Source organism: Balaenoptera physalus (genome assembly GCF_965194825.1).
Source record: "Balaenoptera physalus genome assembly, chromosome: 4".
Lineage (NCBI taxonomy): Eukaryota > Metazoa > Chordata > Mammalia > Artiodactyla > Balaenopteridae > Balaenoptera > Balaenoptera physalus.
Window position 1 is genome coordinate 59,799,821 of NC_138891.1, and position 26,539 is coordinate 59,826,359.

The 26,539-nt window shown below is 38.0% G+C and overlaps 1 long non-coding RNA gene across 1 annotated transcript in view; it reads right to left on the reverse strand.

Moving 5' to 3' along the window:
- Positions 1 to 1,248: 1,248 nt before the first annotated feature.
- Positions 1,249 to 26,539, reverse strand: part of LOC309660591 — a 139,751-nt gene continuing 114,460 nt past the window's right edge. The window contains exon 4 of the long non-coding RNA XR_014263488.1: positions 1,249 to 6,027. This is a non-coding gene — a long non-coding RNA (uncharacterized lncRNA). The remainder of the gene's footprint in view (positions 6,028 to 26,539) is intronic.

The window sequence follows — 26,539 nt, forward strand, 5'->3', positions numbered from 1 at the left end:
CACAGCAATCAGAGAAGAAAAAGAAATAAAAGGAATCCAAAATGGAAAAGAAGAGGTAAAGCTGTCACTGTTTGCAGATGAAATCATACTACACATAGAGAACCCTAAAGACTCTACCTGAAAACTACTAGAGCTAATCAATGAATTTGGTAATGTAGCAGGATACAAAATTAATGCATAGAAATCTCTTGCATTCCTATACACTAATGATGAAAAGTCTAAAAGAGAAATGAAGGAAACACTCTCATTTACCATTGCAACGAAAAGAATGAAATACCTAAGAATAAACCTACCTAAGGAGACAAAAGACCTGTATGCAGAAAACGATAAGACACTGATGAAAGAAATTAAAGATGATACAGATGGAGAGATATACCATGTTCTTGGATTGGAAGAATCAACATTGTGAAAATGACTATACTACCCAAAGCAATCTACAGATTCAATGCAATCCCTATCAGACTACCAATGGAATTTTTCACAGAAGTAGAACAAAAAATTGCACAATTTGTATGGAAACACAGAAGACTCCAAATAGCCAAAGCAATCTTGAGAAAGTAAAATGGAGCTGGAGGAATCAGACTCCGTGACTTCAGACTGTACTACAAAGCTACAGTAATCAAGACAGTATGGTAATGGCATAAAAACAGAAATACACATCAATGGAACAGGACAGAAAACCCAGAGATAAACCCACACACATACGGTCACCTTATTTTTGATAAGAGAGGCAAGAATATACAATGGAGAAAACACAGCCTTTTCAATAAGTGGTGCTGGGAAAACTGGACAGCTACATGTAAAAGAATGAAATTAGAACACTCCCTAACAGCATACACAAAAATAAACTCAAAATGGCTTAAAGACCTAAGTGTAAGGCCAGACACTATAAAACTCTTAGAGGAAAACATAAGCAGACACTCTATGACATAAATCACAGCAAGGTCCTTTGTGACCCACCTCCTAGAGGAATGGAAATAAAAACAAAAATAAACAAATGGGATCTAATGAAACTTAAAAGCTTTTGCACAGCAAAGGAAACCATAAACAAGATGGAAAGACAACCCTCAGAATGGGAGAAAATACTTGCAAATGCAGCAACTGACAAAAGATTATTCTCCAAAACTTACAAGCCACTCATGCAGCTCAATATCAAACAAACAAACAACCCAATCCAAAAATGGGCAGAAGACCTATATAGACATTTCTCCAAAGAAGATATACAGATTGCCAACACTAATCATTAGAGGAATGCAAATCAAAACTACAATGAGGTGTCATCTCACACCAGTCAGAATGGCTATAATCAAAAAAGCTACAAACAATAAATGCTGGAGAGGGTGTGGAATAAAGGGAACCCTCTGGCACTGTTGGTGGGAATGTAAATCGATACAGCCACTATGGAGAACAGTATGGAGGTTCCTTAAAACACTAAAAATAGAACTACTACACGATCCAGCAATCCCACTACTCGGCATATACCCTGAGAAAACCATAGTTCAAAAAGAGTCATGTACCACAATGTTCATTGCAGCTCTACTTATAATAGCCAGGACATGGAAGCGTCCTAAGTGTCCATCGACAGATGAATGGATAAAGAAGATGTGGTACATATATACAATGGAATATTACTCAGCCTTAAAAAGAAACGAAATTGAGTTATTTGTAGTGAGGTGGATGGACCTAGAATCTGTCATACAGAGTAAGTCAGAAAGAGAAAAACAAATACCGTATGCTAAAATATATATATAGAATCTAAAAAACAAAAAAGGTTCTCATGAACCTAGGGGCAGGACAGGAATAAAGATGCAGACATAGAGAATGGACTTGAGGACACGGGGAGGGGGAAGGGTAAGCTGGGACGAAGTGAGAGAGTGGCATGGACATATATACACTACCATATGTAAAATAGATAGCTAGTGGGAAGCAGCTGCATAGACCAGGGAGACCAGCTCAGTGCTTTGTGACCACCTAAAGGCGTGGGATAGGGAGTGTGGGAGGGAAACACAAGAAGGAGGAGATAAGGGCGATATATGTATATGTATAGCTGATTCACTTTGTTATAAAGCAGAAACTACACACCATTGTAAAGCAATTATACTCCAATAAATATGTTAAATTTATATATATATATATATTATATATATATATATATATATATATATCTCCAAAATCTAACCACTTTGCACTACTTCTCCCATTACCACTCTGGTCTAAATTGCCGTCATCTCTCATCTATATTACTGCAATAGCCTCCTAATTGATCTGTCCATTGTACTCTTACCTCTAGTATTTATTAAACAACAGTCAAATGATCCTTTTAAAATGGATTGTGTCACTCCTTTGCTCAAAACTGTCCAGTGATTCCTCCTTTCATTCAGAGTAAAATCCAAAGTCCTTACAATGTCCCACAAGGCGCTATATCTTCTCACATATTTACTCTGACCTCCTCTCCCCCTACACTCCTCCTCACTCACTCTCTCTGTTATAGCCACACAGGCTTTCTTGGCGTCTCTCAAACATATCAGATACATTCTCATTTGGAGAACATTTACTCTAGATGTTTCTTTTTTCTGGAACGTTTTTCTCCCTGATATTCACTTGGCTAACTCTCTCATGAAAAATCATCTTCTCAGTGAGACGTACTCTGACCTCCTTTTATATATTATAATCTGGACCAACATTTTCCCAGCACCCCTTGCCCCCTTAATTTGCTTTATTTTCCATTTTTCACAGTATTTACCTCACCCAGTTATTGTATAATTTATTTATTTCTATGTTGATTGTTTATTGTGTATCTTCTCCCACTAGGACATAAGCTCCTCAAAGGCAGGAATTTTTTTGTTCCCTGATGATCCCTCAGACCCTTGCAGAGCCTAGCCCATGATAAGCCCTCCATGTAGTCAATCAAAAGTTGAATTGATGTTGAATGAAAGAAAATTACTCTTACTACTGTGTGAATACTTGATTTCAGCAGGACAAGTATTTGGGAGCCTACTGCAATGGTCCAGGTGGGAAACACTGGTATAGGGTGGTAGTGGCAGTAATGAAAAGAAGTGACACACTCAAAATGTAGTTTGGCAATGTTTACAATGATAGATTGGATGAAGGGGTATGATCTGGTTTAAGGGAAAGAATCAAGAATAATCCGAGGATTTCCTGGATGAGCAAATGGGTGGCTAATTATGTTATGGAATGGTTAAGAGGCAAGGAAAACTGATCAGAGAAGTGGATCAAGAGTCTGTATTGAATGGTAAGTTTGAGATGCCTGTGAGCCATCTAAGAGGTAATTTCAAGCTAGTAGTTATACGGGAGAGTTAAAATTAAAGTTCTTGGATATGTTTAGAAATTTTGGAATTATGAATATAAGAAAAGAATTTAAATCTACAGGAATGGGCAGATGAGAGAGAATAGATAAATTTTAATCATCTCTTGAAGAGGATCTCATTCTGGCCCTTAGATCCAGGTAAAGATACTGAGAAGAAGCAGTCAGTGAGGTGGGAGAAAAGCAGGAGGAAATTGCATGGTAAGAGCCAAGAGACAAAAATGTTTCAAGAAGTTGTCGAGTGTCCATTTGCTTTGGTAACACAGACACCGTTCATGGCATCACTAGTAGATGCAGTCTCAGTGGAACAGTGAGGGTGGGAGCCAAATTATGTTCTAGTATATCACTATGCCTCTTTGTAATTTTATTATAGCAGGAAGTAAAATTTCTATTATCTTTCAGTCAAATCAGGTCAACGTAATTACACACTTACCCATTTAAGGGTAACAAAATATAAGAAGTGGTAGAAAGTAATGTGGATCCAAAGTTGCCTTTTGAATCTAGGGAGCTGGGTAGGTATGCTGGGCTAGTTGTAGACCAACTGGTATGACCTAGCATCACAGAATCTAAGGAGTGGAGAGAATTTTAAAGGAGCATCCCAGAGAAAGAAAATGCATGGCATGCACATCTATTTTAACCAATCATAGCGTTTCTTCCTCATGAGCTGGGATAGTGTCAGAGGGCCACAGCGCTCCAGGCAGCCCTTACCAGTTGATTACACTTGGCATGGGAATTGAACCCATTCACTATCCCTATCTCAAGTCCCAAACAAGTCCCACCTCCTTGTCTAATCCCGTTTACTTCACCTCTACAAAACCACAGGCAGCCATTTAGATTCTGCTTCAATAGGAGTAGGGAATAGCTATCGTCTTTTGAGGTTGAGTCAAAAGCTGCTCCCACTACTTTCCACTCCTTAGAAGCTATTGCAGCTCCATGAGCCACCATAATCTTTTTGTCCCCATGTGTCAACATTTCAGGTATTTGAAGACAGCTATTTATGTTTCCCTAAAACTTTCTCCTCTCCAGTAGAAACAACTTTAGGATCTTTATCAAAGGATCTAGTTTCTAGTCTCATACCACCTTTATTCACTTTTACCAGCACTCTCATTTGCCTGAAAAATACATACCCCTCCACCATCATGCTTTACATACTCACACTGAACTAAAAAACTGGAATACCGGCCCTAAACAACAAATAGATAAAGGCATCCATATCTAACTTGTATATAGTCCCAGCTTCCAGATGCTAGAAGTTTTCCCCCAAGGACAGCGGAGGAATAAGAACAAGTCTAAAGGGCTCCATGGGGATAAAGGGAGATCATGTAAAGAGGCATAAGTTCCAGCTGTTGGAACTTAGGCAGTCTAACTACTGAGTAGAACAGATGATACATTCCAGGACGTTTTTCCCTTGGGCCATGTGAATTTTAAAACTGAAATATCTAGCAGGATAAAAATAGGTTCTGAATAAAATTACAGCATATTGAAGATGAATAAATTTGGCTCTAATAGGCTAATAAAACAGACTGCATTATCTTTTAGTCAGTTTTTACATAAAGCAAACACTATTATTAACCTCCCCGCTGAAGCATTTCAGAGGAAAATTTTTTACTTGATTTTTCAGGTTTCTTACAAGTTAGTTTATTACACCAATATGGGGAATTAATCAAAACAAAATCATATTTTATTTCCAAATAGATTTTAAACTCCTTAAGGGCATGGACCATTTTTTTTCCTTTCTTGTATTTCATCCAGTGATTGGAATATAAAGGATACTCAAATTATGTGCTTATTAACATAAAAATAATGAATAAATGAAAATTAGTTTTATAAGCATAGAAAATGTCTTAAACTTCTGGTTAGTCTTCAGTGTCTTTATTACTGGGTCTGCAGAAATAACCAAAAATTTCAAATTGTTCCTTGGAAATTGATCTACCTCTCTTGTGTATCCCACTGATAACCATCAGCAGCTTATACAAATCATATAGAAAGGCACTGAGACCTTCCATTTGCACAAGAGGGAGATCTTATTTCTTAATCTTGTCTTCTCTTCCTTAGCCTTCCTGTCGTTGCTAGTAACTTTTTATGATCACCAGCAGTTTCTCTTAAATAGCATTCTGTTACTCAGACACCTCAACTGCAGCCCTCTCTTTATAGGATATCATGAAAGTTTTAGTTAGTTTGGGTTGAGAATTTCCCAGTTTTGCTTTTTTCCTTTTTCTTTATTCACTGCTTGACCCCATTGTTTCAGTTTCCAGTAAGTCTTGTCACTTCTACTAATAAGAAAGAATGGAGTCACACTGCCTTGGATACCACACTTCATGAGGAACAGGTCTGCTAGCTATACATAAAGCTTTAAATTCATAAAGCTTCTTGAAAAAGAAGTTGTCAAAATGACATTGGCAGTGACTGAGTAATTTGAAAAATTAAAGTACTTCCTAAGGGTCAGTTTAGGGAATCTTGGCTTTAATCTTTCTGAGATAACTACTTATCAAAATGAAAACTCCTTGGGATAAAGGCATTTTCAAACTATGGGCAAGAAACTAGGGAATGATTTCTTATAGCCTTAAGATACAGAGCAAAGGATGCTATTACCTTCTGAGTAAATAAAGTTTGAACTTTACTTACATGAATTGCTACATCCCCTCACCTTTGGCCAGAAGATTATTCTTGTAAAAGCATATATGTTATTATGTTATTTCATACTGCAAAGACAGAAATACTTTTGTAAGTTAGATATCTCTTCAATCTTATGTCACTCCAGTTTTATTAGTATTTTTTCATGATAATCCTCATAACACTAAATATGCATGCATGTGTTTGGGTATGCACTTATCCATTCGTATGCACTCTTGTGAGATGTATTTGGGTATGCACTTATCCATTCGTATGCACTCTTGTGAGATGTGAGCTTCCTTTTTTAATTCTTTATTAACCAAAGAGGATCATACATTTTTCCCCAAAATAAGCCAAAGACAATCATAACATTTTTTTTTTGAATCATAACATTTTTTTTTGAATCATAACATTTTAATGCTGCAAAGTTCCCCAGAGATCTTATAGTTCAAGGTCTTCATTTTACAGATGAAGTAACCGAGGCCCAGAAGTTAAATGACTAGGCAACTATTATAGAGAGCAATTTAAATGGCATTGCAAGCCTCAAAACAGCTCATTCGTTGGCCTGCAATGACCCTAGTCCTCTCCCACCTGGTTCAAAATTCCCATAAGTTTCACAATGCCTGACACTTAAAGTACTTATATCAATTAATCAATAGGGATTGAGTAAGTGGAATCACTGTTCTTTTATGGACATTGTTAAAATTGGGGCTGGAATGAACTAAGCACAATTCGTCTTTGATATCCCTTTCAATCTCTTTCTTACTCCCTTGCTTTTTTCTTTTGCAGCCTCAGAGGACTCTTTAGCTTCTGAAGTCGGCTCCCAGCACCACTCCTACAGGGGTTTTTAATTCCCAGCGCTGACCCAGATCTTTCTACATTACCTCACTGACTAGCCAAACTTATATGACTTGTGTTCTATTAATCCATGTAACCAGGCCCTGCTATGGTAAACTACAATTTAGAGGCCACTACCATTTTCCCCAATCTTTCAACTAACTCACTAATCTATAACTTGCCAGCACTTCAAATATTGAGGCATAGTATAAGACTCCCTATATCTTAAGGCTTTAAATATTGATCCTTAAAATGGAGTAATTCTAGAACAGCAATGACTCATAGGTAAAGATGTCCCTTTCCCAAACTCAACCCTTCAACAGTATACATCAACTGCCCCTAGTTGTCTCCCATAAGAACTTAACAGTAACTTTTTCTTCTTGACATTCTCGTGTCAGTTGCAAGGATTCAAGTGAGGAACATTTTAGCTCTTCATGCAAAAAAAAAAGCTTATGGGAGCTTCCCTGGTGGGAACTAAGCCCATGAACCACAACTACTGAGCCTGCACTCTACAGCCCACGAGCCACAACTACTGAGCCCGCATGCTGCAACTACTGAAGCCCGTGCCCTAGAGCCTGTGCTCCTCAACGAGAAGCCACTGCAGTGAGAAGCCTGCACACCACAACGAAGAGTAGCCCTCACTCTTTGCAACTAGAAAAAGCCCACATGCAGCAATGAAGACCCAACACAGCAAAAAATAAATAAATAAAATAAATTTATTTTTTAAACAAAGCTTATGAACTTTTTCTCTGGCTAATCTAATTTGTCTCTATTTTAGAGTACCAATATGTTATTCATTCTTCCCAATATATGTTTGGTTTGGTTTGGTTCAGTTTTTCAAGGCCAGCTGAAGTTTCTTTTTTTTTCCTTTTTTTAAAAATTTTTGAATTTTATTTTATTTATTTTTTTATACAGCAGGTTCTTATTAGTCATCAATTTTATACACATCAGTGTATACATGTCAATTCCAATCGCCCAATTCATCACACCACCATCTCCACCCCCCCGCGGCTTTCCCCCCTTGGTGTCCATACGTTTGTTCTCTACGTCTGTCTCAACTTCTGCCCTGCAAACCGGTTCATCTGTACCATTTTTCTAGGTTCCACATACATGCATTAATATACGATATTTGTTTTTCTCTTTCTGACTTACTTCACTCTGTAGGACACTCTCTAGATCCATCCACGTCTCAAAAAATGACCCAATTTCGTTCATTTTTATGGCTGAGTAATATTCCATTGTATATATGTACCACTTCTTCTTTATCCATTCATCTGCCAATGGGCATTTAGGTTGCTTCTATGACCTGGCTGTTGTAAATAGTGCTGCAATGAACATTGGGGTGCATGTGTCTTTTTGAATTATGGTTTTCTCTGGGTATATGCCCAGTAGTGGGATTGCTGGGTCATATGGTAATTCTATTTTTAGTTTTTTAAGGAACATCCACACTGTTCTCCATAGTTGCTGTATCAATTTACATTCCCACCAACAGTGCAAGAGGGTTCCCTTTTCTCCACACCCTCTCCAGCATTTGTTGTTTGTAGATTTTCTGATGATGCCCATTCTAACTGGTGTGAGGTGATACCTCACAGTAGCTTTGATTTGCATTTATCTGATAATTAGTGATGTTGAGCAGCTTTTCATGTGCTTCTTGGCCATCTGTATGTCTTCTTTGGAGAAATGTCTATTTAGGTCTGCTGTCCATTTTTGGATTGGGTTGTTTTTTTAATATTGAGCTGCATGAGTTGTTTATATATTTTGGAGATTAATCCTTTGTCTGTTGATTCGTTTGCAAATATTTTCTCCCATTCTGAGGGTTGTCTTTTCATCTTGTTTATGGTTCCTTTGCTCTGCAAAAGCTTTGAAGTTTCATTAGGTCCCATTTCTTTATTTTTCTTTTTACTTCCATTACTGGAGGAGGTGGATCAAAGAAGATCTTGCTGTGATTTATGTCAAAGAATATTCTTCCTGTGTTTTCCTCTAAGAGTTTTATAGTGTCTGGTCTTACATTTAGGTCTCTAACACATTTTGAGCTTATTTTTGTGTATGGTTTTAGGGAGTGTTCTAATTTCATTCTTTTACATGTAGCTGTCCAGTTTTCCCAGCACCACTTATTGAAGAGACTGTCTTTTCTCCATTGTATATCCTTGCCTCCTTTGTCATAGATTAGTTGACCATAGGTGCGTGGGTTTATCTCTGGGCTTTCTATCTTGTTCCATTGATCTATCTTTCTGTTTTTGTGCCAGTACCATATTGTCTTGATTACTGTAGCTTTGTAGTATAGTCTGAAGTCAGGGAGTCTGATTCCTCCTGCTCCGCTTTTTTCCCTCAAGATTGTTTTGGCTATTCGGGGTCTTTTGTGTCTCCATACAAATTTTAAGATTTTTTGTTCTAGTTCTGTAAAAAATGCCATTGGTAATTTGATAGGGATTGCATTGAATCTGTAGATTGCTTTGGGTAGTATGTTCATTTTCAAAATATTGATTCTTCCAATCCAAGAACATGGTATATCTCTGTTGGTATTATCTTTAATTTCTTTCATCAGTGTCTTACAGTTTTCTGCGTAAAGGTCTTTTGTCTCCCTAGGTAGGTTTATTCCTAGGTATTTTATTCTTTTTGTTGCAGTGGTAAATGGGAGTGTTTCCTTAATTTCTCTTTCAGATTTTTCATCATTAGTGTATAGGAGTTCAAGAGATTTCTGTGCATTAATTTTGTATCCTGCAACTTTACCAAATTCATTGATTAGCTCTAGTAGTTTTCTGGTGGCATCTTTAGGATTCTCTATGTATAGTATCATGTCATCTGCAAACAGTGACAGTTTTACTTCTTCCTTTCTAATTTGTATTCCTTTTATTCCTTTTTCTTCTCTGATTGCCATGGCTAGGACTTCCAAAACAATATTGAATAATAGTGGTGAGAGTGGACATCCTTGTCTCGTTCCTGATCTTAGAGGAAATGCTTTCAGTTTTTCACCATTAAGAATGATGTTTGCTGTGGGGTGGTCGTATATGGCCTTTACTATGTTGAGGTGGGTTCCCTCTATGCCCACTTTCTGGAGAGTTTTTATCATAAATGGGTGTTGAATTTTGTCAAAAGCTTTTTCTGCATCTATTGAGATGTTCATATGGTTTTTATTCTTCAATTTATTAATATGGTGTATCACATTGATTGATTTGTGTAAACTGAAGAATCCTTGCATCTGTGGGATAAATCCCAATTGATCATGGTGTGTGATCCTTTTAATGTGCGGTTGGATTCTGTTTGTTAGTATTTTGTTGAGGATTTTTGCATCTATATTCATCAGTGATATTGGTCTGTAATTTTCTTTTTTTGTAGTATCTTTGTCTGCTTTTGGTATCAAGGTGATGGTGGCCTCATAGAATGACTTTGGGCGTGTTCCTTCCTCTGTAATTTTTTGGAAGAGTTTGAGAAGGATGGGTGTTAGCTCTTCCCTAAATGTTTGATAGAATTCACCTGTGAAGCCATCTGGTACTGGACTTTTGTTTGTTGGAAGATTTTTAATCACAGTTTCAATTTCATTACTTGTGATTGGTCTGTTCATATTTTCTATTTCTTCCTTGTTCAGTCTTGGAAGGTTATACCTTTCTAAGAATGTGTCCATTTCTTCCATGTTGTCCATTATATTGGCATAGAGTTGCTTGTAGTAGTCTCTTAGGATGCTTTATATTTCTGTGGTGTCTGTCGAACTTCTCCTTTTTCATTTCTAATTTTATTGATTTGAGTCCTCTCCCTCTTTTTCTTGATGAGTCTGGCTAATTGTTTATCAATTTTGTTTATCTTCTCAAAGAACCAGCTTTTAGTCTTATTGATCTTTGCTGTTTTCTTTGTTTCTAGTTCATTTATTTCTGCTCTGATCTTTATGATTTCTTTCCTTCTGCTAACTTTGGGTTTTGTTTGTTCTCCTTTCTCTAGTTCCTTTTGGTGTAAGGTTACATTGTTTGAGATTTTTCTTGTTTCTTTAGGTAGGCCTGTATAGCTATAAACTTCCCTCTTAGAACTGCTTTTGCTGAATCCCATAGGTTTTGGATCATCGTGTTTTCATTGTCATTTGTCTCTAGGTATTTTTTGATTTCCTCTTTGATTTCTTCACTGATCCCTTGGTTATTTAGTAACGTATTGTTTAGCCTCCACGTGTTTGTGTTTTTTACAGTTTTTTTCCCTGTAATTCATTTCTAATCTCATAGCGTTGTTGTCAGAAAAGATGCTTAATATGATTTCAATTTTCTCAAATTTACTGAGGCTTGATTTGTGACCCAAGATGTGATGTATCCTGGAGAATGTTCTGTGCACACTTGAGAAGAAAGTGTAATCTGCTGTTTCTGGATGGAATGTCCTATAAATATCAGTTAAATCTATCTGGTCTATTGTGTCATTTAAAGCTTCTGTTTCCTTATTTATTTTCATTTTGGATGATCTGTCCATTGGTTTAAGTGAGGTGTTAAAGTCCCCCACTATTATTGTGTTACTGTCGATTTCCTCTTTTAGAGCTGCTAGCATTTGCCTTATGTATTGAGGTGCTCCTATGTTGGATGCATATATATTTATAATTGTTATATCTTCTTCTTGGATTGATCCCTTGATCATTATGTAGTGCCCTTCCTTGTCTCTTGTAACATTCTTTATTTTACAGTCTATTTTATCTGATATGAGTATTGCTACTCCAGCTTTCTTCTGATTTCCGTTTGCATGGAATATCTTTTTTCATCCCCTCACTCTCAGTCTGTATGTGTCCCTAGGTCTGAAGTGGGTCTCTTGTAGACAGCATATATATGGGTCTTGTTTTTGTATCCATTCAGCAAGCCTGTGTCTTTTGGTTGGAGCATTTAATCCATTCAAGTTTAAGGTAATTATCGATATGTATGTTCCTATGACCATTTTCTTAATTGTTTTGGGTTTGTTTTTGTAGGTCCTTTTCTTTTCTTGTGTTTCCCACTTAGAGAAGTTCCTTTAGCATTTCTTGTAGAGCTGGTTTGGTGGTGCTGAATTCTCTTAGCTTTTGCTTGTCTGTAAAGCTTTTGATTTCTCCATCGAATCTGAATGAGATCCTTGCCAGGTAGAGTAATATTCGTTGTAGGTGCTTCCCCTTCATCACTTTAAGTATATCATGCCACTCCCTTCTGGCTTGCAGAGTTTCTGCTGAGAAATCAGCTGTTAACCTTATGGGAGTTCCCTTGTATGCTATTTGTCGTTTTTCCCTTGCTGCTTTCAATAATTTTTCTTTGTCTTTAAGTTTTGCCAATTTGATTACTATGTGTCTCGGTGTGTTTCTCCTTGGGTTTATCCTGTATGGGACTCGCTGTGCTTCCTCGACTTGGGTGGCTATTTCCTTTCCCATGTTAGGGAAGTTTTCAACTATAATCTCTTCAAATATTTACTCTGGCCTTTCTCTCTCTCTTCTCCTTCTGGGACCCCTATAATGTGAATGTTGTTGCGTTTAATGTTGTCCCAGAGGTCTCTTAAGCTGTCTTCATTTCTTTTTATTCTTTTTCCTTTATTCTGTTCTGCAGCAGTGAATTCCACCATTGTGTCTTCCAGGTCACTTATCCGTTCTTCTGCCTCAGTTATTCTGCTATTGATTCCTTCTAGTGTAGTTTTCATTTCAGTTATTGTATTGTTCATCTCTGTTTGTTTGTTCTTTAATTATTCTAGGTCTTTGTTAAACATTTCTTGCATCTTCTCGATCTTTGCCTCCATTCTTTTTTTGAGGTCCTGGATCATCTTCACTATCATTATTCTGAACTATTTTTCTGGAAGGTTGCCTATCTCCACTTCATTTAGTTGTTTTTCTGGGGTTTTATCTTGTTCCTTCATCTGGTACATAGCCCTCTGCCTTTTCATCTTGTCTATCTTTCTGTGAATGTGGATTTTGTTCCACAGGCTGCAGGATTGTAGTTCTTCTTGCTTTTGCTGTCTGCCCTCTGGTGGATGAGGCTAAGAGGCTTGTGTAAGTTTCCTGATGGGAGGGACTGGTGGTGGGTAGAGCTGACTGAGCTGAAATTTTTGATCTTAATAATATAGACAATTTTACTCACCTAGTAATAGTGACAAGAACAATTACAATAACAAAACATTTACTGAATTATTTGTATGTATTAGTTTGCTAAACAAATAATTTACATGCTTTGTCTCATGTAATCATTTCAACAACATTTTGACTTACATGCTATTAATATCTCTTGTTTTGTTGATGTGGAAACTGCTGGGTGTGTGATCTTGGGAAAATTACTTACCTTTCTGGATTTCTCTAAAATGGGAATGATAACAATAACAATTTCATTAAGGATTCAATGAAATAGCCACATATTATGTTTATCATGGTGCCTGACTTATAGTAAGTGTTTCATAAATTATAGCATTTATTAAGTAAATTGTCCTAGGTCATACAGCTAGTAACTGGTAGGGCCAGGAATCAAAACAAGGCAATCAGCCTCCAGAGATATACTCTACTGTCTCTAAAATGGTAAGCACAAAGCACTTACAGAGGTGGTTATTATCAAACATGACTAGCCTAGATTCTCAAACATGAAAACAGCTATCTCTTACAGTTTGCTTTTCCCAAAATAACTTTAAATTTAATCCCTTAAATTTTTATTTTTAGTTTTGCTAGATCCTTTAACAAATTTAAATTCTAACAAATTTAAAAGACTTCAGTAGCAGTCTTACATTTATTTAAATACATTATAAAGGCTGACACAGAGATGTTGTCAAAGAAAAAGTTAAGTCCAAGACAAAATTAACAAAGGCATATACTTGTAGCAAGGAAACGCATATTTTTTTACTTTTATTTTATTTATTTTTGGCTGTGTTGGGTCTTTGTTGCTACATGCAGGCTTTCTCTAGTTGGCGGCGAGCAGGGGCCACTCTTCAGTGCAGTACATGGGCTTCTCATTGCAGTGGCTTCTCTTGTTGCGAAGCATGGGCTCTAGGCATGTGGGATTCAGTAGTGTAGCGTGCAAGCTCAGTAGCTGTGGCTCGTGGGCCCTAGAGTGCTGGCTCAGTAGTTGTGGTGCACAGGCTGAGTTGCTCCGTGGCATGTGCGACCTTCCCGGACCAGGGATCAAACTTGCGTCCCCTGCATTGGCAGGCAGATTCTTATCCACTGCATCACCAGGGAAGCCAACGCATTTTTTTTATTGACGTATAGTTGATTTACAATATTGTGTTAGTTTCAGGTGTACAGTAAAGTGATTCAGTTATATATATTTTTTCAGATTATTTTCCATTATAGGTTATTACAAAATATTGAATATAGTTTCCCTGTGCTATCTAGTAAATCCTTGGTGTTTATCTATTTTATGTATAGTAGTTTGTATCTATTAATCTCATACTCCTAATTTATCCCTCCCCTCCTCCCTTTCCCCTTTGGTAACCATAAGTTTGTTTTCTATGTAAGTCTGTTTGTTTTGTATATAGACTTATTTGTATTATTTTTTAGATTCCACAGATAAGTGATTTCATATGATATTTGTCTTTCTCTGTCTGACTTACTTCACTTAATAGGATATTCTCTAGATCCACCCATGTTGCTGCAAATGGCAATATTTCATTCTTTTTTATGGTTGAGTAATATCCCATTGTATATATATACCACATCTTCTTAAGCCAATTGTCTGTTGATGGGCACTTGGGTTGCTTCCATGTCTTGCTACTGTAAATAGTGCTGCTATGAACATAGGGGCATATGTATCTTTTGGAATTAGAATTTTCATCTTTTCCAGATATATGCTCGTGGGCCCTAGAGTGCAGGCTCAGTAGTTGTGGTGCACAGGCTTAGCTCAGGAGTGAGATTGCTGGATCATATGGTAACTCTGTTTTTAAAGGAACCTCCACACCGTTTTCCATAGTAGCTGCACCAATTTGCATTCCCATCTACAGTGCAGAAGGGTTCCCTTTTCTCCGCACCCTCTCCAGCATTTATTATTTGTAGACTTTTTGATGATAGCCATTCTGACCTGTGTGAGGTGGTACCTCATTGTGGTTTTGATGTGCATTTCTCTAATAATTAGAGATGTTGAGCATCTTTTCATGTTCCTGTTGGCTATCTGTATGTCTTCTTTGGAGAAATGTCTATTTAGGTCTTCTGCCCTAACATTTTTCACAGAACCGGAACAGATGACACTAAAATTTATATGGAACTATAAAAGCCCCAGAATTGCCAAACAAAATCCTTAGGAAAAAGCACAAAACTGGAGGCATAACCCTTCCAGACTTCAGACAATACTACAAAGTTACAGTAATCAAAACAGCATGGTATTGGCACAAAAACAGACATACTGTATAGATCAATGGAACAGAATAAAGAGCCCAGAAATAAACCCACACACCTACAGTCAATTAATCTATGACAAAGGAGTCAAGAATATACAATGGAGAAAAGATAGTCTTTTCAGCAAGTAGTGTTTGGAAAGCTGGAGTGCTACTTGTAAATCAATAAAATTAGAACACTCCTTCACACCATCTACAAAAATAAACTCAAAATTGTTTAAATACCTAATTATAAGACATGACAGCATAAAACTCCTAGAAGACAATATAGGCAAAACGTTCTCAGACATAAATCATAGCAGTATTTTCTTAGATCAGTCTGCCAAGGCAAAGGAAATAAAAGAAAAAATAAGTAAATGGGAGTTAATCAAATGTAAAAGCTTTTGCACAACAAAGGAAACCATCAACAAACGAAAAGACAACCTACAGAATGGGAGAAAATATTTGCAAACGATGCAACTGACAAGGGGTTAATATCCAAAAGATACAGACAGCTCATACAACTCACTATCAAAAAAAACAAACAACCCAATAAAAAAATGGAAAGAAGGAAACTCATCTTTTGTTTCAGCAGAGGTTCAAAAATTTTGGAAAGAAGGCAAAGTTTAATAGAGGAAATACTGAGACAATCTCTGATGGGCAAGTGTCCTATGAAGGTGGGATTTTTGGAAGTTAGGTAGACTTTCTAATTGGTATTCAGATAAACTGATAGTCCTTGGTTGACTATAAAAAGGAAAGAAGAAGTTTAGGGAAGTTTCAAAAAGACGAAGGAGTGTTTGGTGTTTTGGGCAGAGGATCATCAGTGGCCCAGCATTTCCTGGAACAAGTGGAGATGATAGTGGCTGTTATGGCAAGTCATTTCTCAATATTCCCAACTGATCCTCATCAGAACCCTGCGAGGAAGACAGGGCAGCGATTATTACTCCCTCCATTGCTACTGAAGAAATAGTAGCTGATGAATTAAGGTTCCAAGGCCACATAGCTATTAAAGTGGTGAAGAACTTGGACTACAATCTAGGTTTTCTCATACCCTGTTCACTGTTATTTTCACCATATCACACTAATTCTATATTTCTTTTGCCAATTTAGACATTTTTGTTTATGAAAAAACTTTTGATTAAGAAAAGTAGTAATTCTTTATTTAATATGGAATCAAAAGATATTTTCACCATGTACTAGAGAAATTATTTGGAAATCATTTTATTCCAACTGGCCATTAGAAGGGAGTTTATTTTCAGAAGATAAAAGGTACATGCAAGTGTTATTTAAAAGTTTCTCATGTTGACATCTAGAATTTGCTAACCTGATATTTTGCCTCCTCTAAGTATCTCTTAAAGTTATGTACAAACTGTGTAAGCACTATCCATTTTATACATAAATGTATTTTATGTATAAGACATAGTTTTCTTGCCTTTAACCTTTTATAATGCTTACTCTGCACTTCTTATTCCTCTTTGACAGCTAAAGCTATTGACTGCAAAGAAATCTTTCTTGTAACTGGTGAAGTGGTCCGTTAAACACAAGGGGACTTTTTCCCTCTACATACAATCTCTTTTCCATTCTTGTACAGTCAAGCCTCAAGAAATTTCTCCTTGCTCAAAAACAGCATGACATTCTGGAGAACTCTGAGTGGATTGAGGTCATTTAGGTGCCTGAGCAACAGAGCAAGCACCAGGAGACTTGCATATTGGTTTTAATGAATATCTTTAAAATACATCTGCATATTTCATATTCATAAACCTTTTGTGTGCATCAAACAACTAGCCTTAGTAACTACAGAACAAAATTCAAGCTGGGACCACCACAATCTCCATCACTTCATCCTCTTTCTCTCTACCTCTAGCCTCACCAGTGTGAAGATTATTGATGTTGGCAAGTGAATAAAAAGAACTAAAGTCAGCATTTCAAAGAAAATTATATCCATTTTCATTATTGAAATTAGTGGTAATTACTATAATCCATCTTTGGTAATGCAAATGCATTTTCTGGAAATTGCAAAGAAACTGTAGACTAAGATTTAAATTAAAAATCTATAGGGGAAGGCTAGTATAACCTCTGAGGGTTGTTGTTCACTCAATTGCTTATTTTTTCAGAAAGGAATATGGTTTATAATTTGACATTAGCATGAATCAAAGAAAAATAAGATGAGAATTCCAAAGTAGCAAAACTATAAAGGCAAACTAAACCTTTTCTGTTTTTAATGTGAATAGTTTGGGGAAGGGAGAAGAGAAAAGAGCAATGAGCTGCCTGTTCCTGAGGCAGTGCTTTGTTTACAACTGAGAGAAACAAGCCAGGCACTGAAGCCAAGACATTCCAAAGAGGGAACATGGATTTGATTTGTGCTTTGATTTCAAGCTAAAATTTTTGTAGATTAATGGAAGAAAAGTGAAGGATTAGTTAGAAGGTAATGGATTGTACCTTAAACATTTATCTCTGCACTTCTTTTTTCTAAATTATCATCTTTAAAATAGTGGTAGCTAAGCTCAACTACTCAAAAGCAAAGCTTATTTTTATATAAAACATAAATACATAGAAAAATAATAATTATATCATGGAGACACAAGAAGAATACTATGACTTAGAAATCCTAGAGAATGGTTCTATAACTTTAGCCTTTCCTTTTGGAACTAACAGATGTAGGAGCTATTGTTACCTGGTGGCAGTGTTTCTAGGTAGCGAAATAATCTCTTTGAAAAAATATTAACTTCTCAAATATAGAATCTAAAAGTAAAGACATGAAGTGATGTCTCATGGATTTCCAAGACACATCTTTTTTGCCTGGGTTGAATGATGATGTGCTTGTCTGAGGTCTCCCTTCATTTACTTTCCCCCTCGCCCAAATTAGTTAAATCTGAAAGCATCATTTTAATGATCTAGCCTAAAGTTAAGTATGTTTACTTGACTTAGGTGAGAACTCTACAAAGCAACTGGAGGGTCAACTTGTAGAGCAGTTAATTGGTTCATTAAATAACTACTTAATTTAATTATATAAAACAATAGGGATGTAAAGTGGATGATTTAATGATTTCATCCATATTGCAACTAAACTGAATGGCCATGTGGCCCACATATTTATTGCTCAGTGACTGGCCATTAAGACAAGCAAGAGAGTTAGATCAATATGGTGTAGTAGGACAATGCACAACTCACCTCCCCCCAACAAACACAGCAAAAATACATCTACCTGTGGAACAATTCTCACTGAAAACTAACTGAAGACTGGCAGAAAGACTCCTGTACAACCAAGGCTGTAAGAAAGATCCACACAGAATTGGGTAGGAAGGAAAGTAAAGCAATCAGGTCAGGACCTGTGCCCCTGAGAGGGGTCTTACAGGAAATGGGAGATTACATGAGTGGAGATCCCTGAGGAATGAGCAGTTTGAGCCACATATTGGGCTCCCCAACCATGAGGTCCAACAAAGGGAAGATGAGACCCCTTGGCTTATTGGAGAGCCAGTGGGATTAACAGTAAGGCTATGGGAAGCCTGGACTCTACTCGGGAGGAGCACATTTGCACTTCCTTGCCCCCCAATGAAGGGCAGAGAGTGTGGCTTGAGAATGCAGGGGTGGCTGACTAGTTTCCTGCTACTGTCCCAGCACATGCTCTGGCCTGAGCTGAGCGAATGCTCCAGCACCTCTTGCCTCATGTGGCAGCTCCGCACTGAAGCAAGAGCTGCCGTGACTAGGGAACAACCTCTGCCATGAGATGCTGAGGTGGCTCAAACCCAAAGTGGTGTCTGAGCAGGGAGGGGGCAGCCATTGCTGGCATTTACGCTGGTGGTGCATCAGAGACAGTTGAGATATCTAAGGGCCACAGGACTTTCACAGCCCAGTGCCCCAGACCTCACCAAGTGCCCAAGCCAGCTCTTCTTGCTCCAGTGTTGCTGGGAGTGGGGAGAGCTCACAGTTCAAGGGAACTGAGCCATCTCGGACCCGACCGTCAGGGCTTCTGCTCCAGCAACTTGTGACCTGACCCCACCCTATAGGGTGGTGATGGCCACTGACCAAAGGAGGAGCCCCAGAGCACACCAGGCTCTGGTTCTAGCCACTCCATCTCAAGTTCCACCTCCCACCAAGGTAATACCTTCCAGCACACCCTGAGGAAAGACACAACTTGTTCATGTAAAATCCAGCTCTCCCACCAAAGCCACTAGGCACGTACAGACTGTATAGGGACACTCCCACATAAGGACACACCTTCAAGAATGCAATAGGTAACTGTTCACTTAATTTCATAGAGACATAGAAAGTTAATTAAAATGAGAAGATGGAGTAATTTGTCTCAATTGAAAAAGCAAGAGAAAATGCCTGTAAAAAACAAGTAATAAAACAATTTATTGGATTAAAAAATTCAAAACATTAGTAATAAGGATGCTAACTGAATTAGGGAAAAGAATAGATGAACACAGTGAAAATTTTGACAAGGAACTATGGAATACAAAAATAGCCAGTCAGAACTGAAGAATATAATAACTGAAATGAAAAACATACTAGAAGGAATGAACAGTAGACTAGGTGATACAGAAGAATGCATTAAGTGTTCTGGAATAGAAAATAATGGAAATCACCCAATGAGAACAGCAAAAATAAATAAATAAACATTTAAAACTTAGAACAGTTTAATGGATATTTGGGATAATATCAAGCTTAACAACATTCACATTATAGGGGCCCAGAGGAGAAAAGAGAGAGAAGGGGGTTGAAAATGTATTTAATGAAATTATGGCTTAAAACTTCCCAAAACTGAAGAAAGAAACAGATATCCAGGTACAGGAAGCACAGGGCAAGATGAATCCAAACAGACTCACAACAAGACATATCATAATTAAAATGGCAAAAGTTAAAGATAAAGAGAGAATTCTAAAGGCAGCAAGAGAAAAACAAAGAGTCATATACAAGGGAACACCCATAGGCTATCAGCTGATTTTTCCACAGAAACTTTGCAGACCAGAAAGGAATGGCATAAGCTGAAAGGGAAAAACCTGCAACCGAGGATACTCTACTCAGGAAGATTATTATTTAGAATTGAAGGAGACATAAAGAACTTCTCAGGCAAGCAAAAACTGAAAGAGTTCAACAATACTAAACTGACATGAAAGGCAACATTAAAGGGTCTTCTCTAAGTGGGAAAGAAAATGCTATAAGAAGTAAGTATCTATAGAAAAGGAAAAATTCCACTAGTAAAGGCAACTATATAGTAAAGGCTGAGGATCAACTACTTAAATAAGATAGCTCAAAGATTAAAAGACAAAAAAATGTAAAATTAACTATAACTACAATAATCAGTACAGGGATAAACAAGAAGATGTAAAATATGACATCAAAAACACAAAATGTGGGGAGGGAAGAAAAAAATGTAGCTCTTTTAGAATGTGTTTGACCTCAAAGGACTGCCTGTTTAAAACTAATAGATATAGTTATAAGTCAACATATATGAACCCCATGGTAACCACAGGTTAAAAACATACAACAGATATTCAAAAACAAGGAAAAAAAAGGAACACAAGCATACCACTAAAGAAAATCATTAAACCACAAGCAAAGAAACTAAAAGAAGAAACGAACAGGGAAGAACTACAAAAACCAACTGGAAAACAAGTAATAAAATGGCAATAAGTACATACCTATGACTAATTAATTTAAATATCAATGGACTAAATGCTCCAATCAAAAGACATAGGGTGGCTGATTAAATTAAAAAACAAGACCCATCTATATACACTGCTTACAAAGACTCATTTCAGAACTAAAGCACACAGACTGAAAGTGAGGGGAAACAGATATTTCATGCAAATGGAAAAGATAAGAAAGCGGGGGTAGCAGTACTCATATCAGACAAAACAGACCTTAAAACAAAGTCTATAACAAAAGACAAAGAAGGGCATTATATAATGATAAAAGGATCAATACAAGAAGAGAATATTACACTCATTAACACTTATGCACTCAATACAGGAGCACCTAAATATATAAAGCAAATATTAAGAGACATAAAGAGAGAAATTGACAATAATGCAATAATTGTAGGGGACTTAAACACCCCACATACATCAATGGACAAATCATTCAGACAGAAAATCAATAAGGCAATAGTGGTCTTAAATGACAACATATACCAGTTGGACATAATACATATTTATAGGACATTCCATCCAAAAATAGCAGAATACACATTCTTTTCAAGTACATATGGAACATTCTCCAGGAGATATCACATCCTAGGCTACAAAACAAGTCTAAACAACTTTAAGCAGATAGAAATTATATCAAGCATTTTTTCTGACCACAATGGTATGACACTAGAAATCAATTATAGGAAGAAAAATGGGTAAAGCACTAACATGTGAAGACTAAACAACATGTTGCTAAAAAACCAATGGGTCAATGAAGAAATCAAAAATAAAATCAGAAAATACCTCGAGACAAATGAAAATGGAAACACAACTTTCCAAAATCTATGGGATGCAGCAAAAGAAGTGGTAAGGGGGAAGTTTATAGTGATTCGGGCCTTCCTCAAGAAACAAGAAAAATCTCAAATAACCAAACCAAACTTCTGTCTAAAGGAATTAGAAAAAGAGGAATAAACAAAGCCCAAAGTCAGCAGAAGGAAATAAATAATAAATATCAGAAAGGAAATAAATAAAATCAAGAGAAGAAAAAAAAAGGCAATAGAAAAGATCAGTGAAACCAAGAGCTGGTTTTTTGAAAAAATAAACAAAATTGATAAATCTTTAGCCGAGCTCAACAAGAAAAAAAGAGAGGACCCAAATAAACAAAACAAGAAATGAAAGAGGAGAAATAACAACCAATACCAAAGAGATACAAAAAAAAAAAATTGTAAGAGAATACTATGAAGAGTTATATGTCAACAAATTGGACAACCTAGAAGAAATGGACAAATTTCTAGAAATATCCAGCCTTCTAAGACTGAATCAGGAAGAAATACATAATCTGAACATACCGATCACTAGTAGTGAAATTGAATTTGTAATTTAAAAAAACAAAAGTCTAGGACTGGATGGCTTCAAAGGGAAATTCTACCAAACATATAAAGAGGGACTTGCCTGGTGGTCCAGTGGTTAAGACTCTGCGCTTCCACTGCAGGGGGCACGGGTGAAATCCCTGGTCTGGGAACTAGGATCCTGCATGCCACGCGGCACAGCAAAAAATATATATACATATATATAAAGAAGAGCTAATGCTTATCCTTCTCAGACTATTCCAAAAAATTGAAGAGTAGGGAACACTCCTAGCTTCATTCTACAAGGCCGCCATTATCCTGATACCACAACCAAATAAAGACACTACAAAACAAGAGAATTACAAGCCAATATCTTTGATGAATATAGATGCTCAACAAAATATTAGCAAAGTGAATTCAACAATATATAAAATGGATTGGGACTTCCCTGGTGGCACAGTGGTTAAGAATCTGCTTGCCAGTGCAGGGGACATGGGTTTGATCCCTGGTCCAGGAAGATCCCACATGCTGCAGAGTAACTAAGCCTGTGTGCCAAAACTACCGGGCCTGCACTCTAGAGTCCACGAGCCACAGCTACTGAGCCCTCGAGCCACAACTACTGAACACCATGTGCCTAGAGCCCATGCTCTAAACAAGAGAAGCCACCGCAATGAGAAGCCCTCACACAGCAGCAAAGCCCAACGCGGCCAAAAATAAATAAATAAATATTTAAAATAAATAAATAAATAAAATGGATCATGTGGGTTATTCTAGAGATGCAAGTATGGTTCAATATTCACAAATTAATCGATGTGATACACCATATTAACAAACAGAAGGATAAAAACCACATGATCATCTCAATAGACACAGAAAAAGCATTTGACAAAATTCAACAACTACTCATGATAAAAACTCTCATCAAAGTTAGTATAGAGGGAACATATCTCAACATAATAAAGGCCATTTATGACAGACCCACATCTAACACCATACTCAACAACGAAAAGCTAAAAGCTTCTCCTCTAAAATCAGGAACATGATAAGGATGCCCACTCTCACCACTTCTATTTAACATAGTATAGGAAGACCTAGCCACAGCAATCACACAAGAAAAAGAAACAAAAAGCATCCAAACTGGAAGGTAAGAAGTAAAACTGTCACTATTTGCAGACGACATGATACTATACATAGAAAACCCTAAAGTCCCCACCAAAAAACTATTAGAACTAATAAATGAATTCAGTGAAGTTGTAGGATACAAGATTAATATAGAAAAATCGGTTGCTTTTCTATACACTAATAATAAAATATCAAAAAGAGAAAGTAGAAAAACAATCCTGTTTAAAATTGCATCCAAAAATTTTAAATACTCAGGAGTAAACTTAACCAAGGAGGTAAAAGAACTATACTCTGAAAAGTACAAAACATTGATGAAGGAGTTTGAAAGTGATACAAAGAAATGGAAAGATATCCCATGTTCTTGATTAATATGTGTCTTGGTGTGTTTCTCCTTGGGTTTATCCTGTATGGGACTCTCTGTGCTTTCAGGACTTGATTAACTATTTCCTTTCCCATATTAGGGAAGTTTTCAACTATAATCTCTTCAAATATCTTCTCAGTCCCTTTCTTTTTCTCTTCTTCTTCTGGGACCCCTATAATTCGAATGTTGGCACGTTTAATGTTGTCCCAGAGGTCTCTGAGACTGTCCTCAGTTCTTTTCATTCTTTTTTCTTTATCCTGCTCTGCAGTAGTTATTTCCACCATTTTATCTTCCAGGTCACTTATCCTTTCTTCTGCCTCAGTTATTCTGCTATTGATCCCATCTAGAGTATTTTTAATTTCATTTATTGTGGTTTTCATCATTGCTTGGTTCCTCTTTAGTTCTTCTACGTCCTTGTTAAATGTTTCTTGCATTTTGTCTATTCTATTTCCAAGATTTTGGATCATCCTTACTATCATTATTCTGAATTCTTTTTCAGGTAGACTACCTATTTCCTCTTCATTTGTTAAGTCTGGTATGTTCTGACCCTGCTCCTTCATCTGCTGTGTGTTTTTCTGTCGTCTCATTTTGCTTATCTTACTGTGTTTGGGGTCTCCTTTTCACAGGCTACAGGTTCGTAGTTCCTGTTGTTTTTGGTATCTGTCCCCAGTGGCTAAGGTTGGTTCAGTGGGTTGTGTAGGCTTCCTGGTGGAGGGAACTAGTGCCTGAGCTCTGGTGGATGAGGTTGGATCTTGTCTTTCTGGTGGGCACGTCCACGTCTGGTGGTGTATTTTGGGGTGTCTGTGGCCTTATTATGATTTTAGGCAGCCTCTCTGCTAATGGATGGGGCTGTGTTCCTGTCTTGCTAGTTGTTTGGCATAGGGTGTCCCTCACTGTAGCTTGCTGGTCGTTGAGTGAAGCTGGGTCTTGATGTTGAGATGGAGATCTCTGAGAGATTTTTGCCGTTTGGTATTACGTGAAGCTGGGAGGTCTCTTGTGGACCAGTGTCCTGAGGTTGGCTCTCCCACCTCAGAGGCACGGCCCTGATGCCTGGCTGGAGCACCAAGAGCCTTTCGTCCACACGGCTCAGAGTAAAAGGGAGAAAAAATAGAAAGAAAGAAAGAAAGAAAGAAAGAGGCTATAATATAGTGAAGTAAAATAAAGCTATTGTAAAGCAAAGCTATACAGACAAAATCGCACCCAGAAGCATATACATATACACTCACAAATAAAGGAAAAGGGGAAAAATTAATATATCCTGCTCCCAAAGTCCACCTCCTGAATTTGGGATGATTCGTTGTCTATTCAGGTATTCACCAGATGCAGGCACATCAAGTTGTTTGTGGAGTTTTAATCCGCTGCTTCTAAGGCTGCTGGGAGAGATTTCCCCTTATCTTCCCTGTTCGCACAGTTCCTGGGGTTCAGCTTTGGATTTGGACCCGCCTCTGCGTGTAGGTCGCCTGAGGGCGTCTATTCCCCGCACAGACAGGACGGGGTTAAAGGAGCAGCTGCTTCGGGGGCTCTGGCTCACTCAGGCCGCGGGGAGGGAGGGGTACAGAGGAGGCGGGGTGAGCCTGCGGCGGCCGAGGCCGGCGTGACGTTGCACCAGCCTGAGGTGGGCAGTGCGTTCTCCCGGGGAACTTGTCCCCGGATCACGGGACCCTGGCAGTGGCGGGCTGCACAGGCTCCCAGGAGGGGCGATGTGGAGAGTGACCTGTGCTCGCACACAGGCTTCTTGGTGGCGGCAGCAGCAGCCCCAGCGTCTCACGCCCGTCTCTGGGGTCCGTGCTGATCGCCGCGGCTCGCGCCTTTCTCTGGAGTTCGTTTAGGCGGCACTCTGAATCCCCTCTCCTTGCGCGCCGCGAAACAAAGAGGCAAGAAAAAGTCTCTTGCCTCTTCGGCAGCTGCAGACTTTTTCCCGGACTCCCTACCAGCCAGCTGTGGTGCGCTAACCCCTTCAGGCTGTGTTCACGCCGCCAGCCCCAGTCCTCTCCCTGCGATCCAACCGAAACCGAAATTGGAGCCTCAGCTCCCAGCCCCGCCCGCCGAGCAGCCAAGCCTCTCGGGCTGGAGAGTGCTGCTCGGCGCCGAGCCTCTGTGCGGGAATCTCTCCGTTTTTTTCCTCTGTGCCCCTGTTGCTGTGGGGTCTGCGGTGATCGCCGCGGCTCGCGCCCTTCTCTGGAGTTCGTTTAGGCGGCGCTCTGAATCCCCTCTCCTTGCGCGCCGCGAAACAAAGAGGCAAGAAAAAGTCTCTTGCCTCTTCGGCAGCTGCAGACTTTTTCCCGGTCTCCCTCCCAGCCAGCTGTTGTGCGCTAATCCCCATCCCATGTTCTTGGATTGGAAGAATTAATATTGCCAAATGTTACCCAAAGCAATAGACAGATTTAACACAATCCCTATCAAAATACCAATTACATTTTTCACAGAACTAGAACAAATAATCCTAAAATCTATATGAAACTGCAAAAGACCCTAAATTGCTAAAGCAATCCTGAGAAAAAAGAACAAAGCTGGTGGCATCATGCTTCCTGATTTCAGAGTATACTACAAAATTATAGTAACCAACAACATGGTAATGGAACAAAAACAGACATATAGATCAGTGAAACAGAGCAGAGAGCCCAGAAATAAACCAATGTACCTATGGTCAATTAACCTATGACAAAGGAGGCAAGAATACACAACAAGGAAAAGACAATCTCTTCAATAAGCAGTATTACATGTAAAAGAATGAAATTAGAACATTTTCTCATACCATGTACAAAAATAAACTCAAAATGGATTAAAGATCTAAATGTATAACTGGAAATCATAAAACTCCTAGAAGAAAACATAGGCAGAATACTCTTTGACATAAATTTTAGCAATATTTTTTTGGATCTGTCTCCTAAGGCAAAGGAAACAAAAGCATATATAAACAAATGGGGCCTAATTAAACTTAAAAACTTTTGCACAGCAGAGGAAACCACCGGCAAAATGAAAAGACACCTACTGAATGGGAAAAAATATTTGCAACTGATATGACTGATAAAGG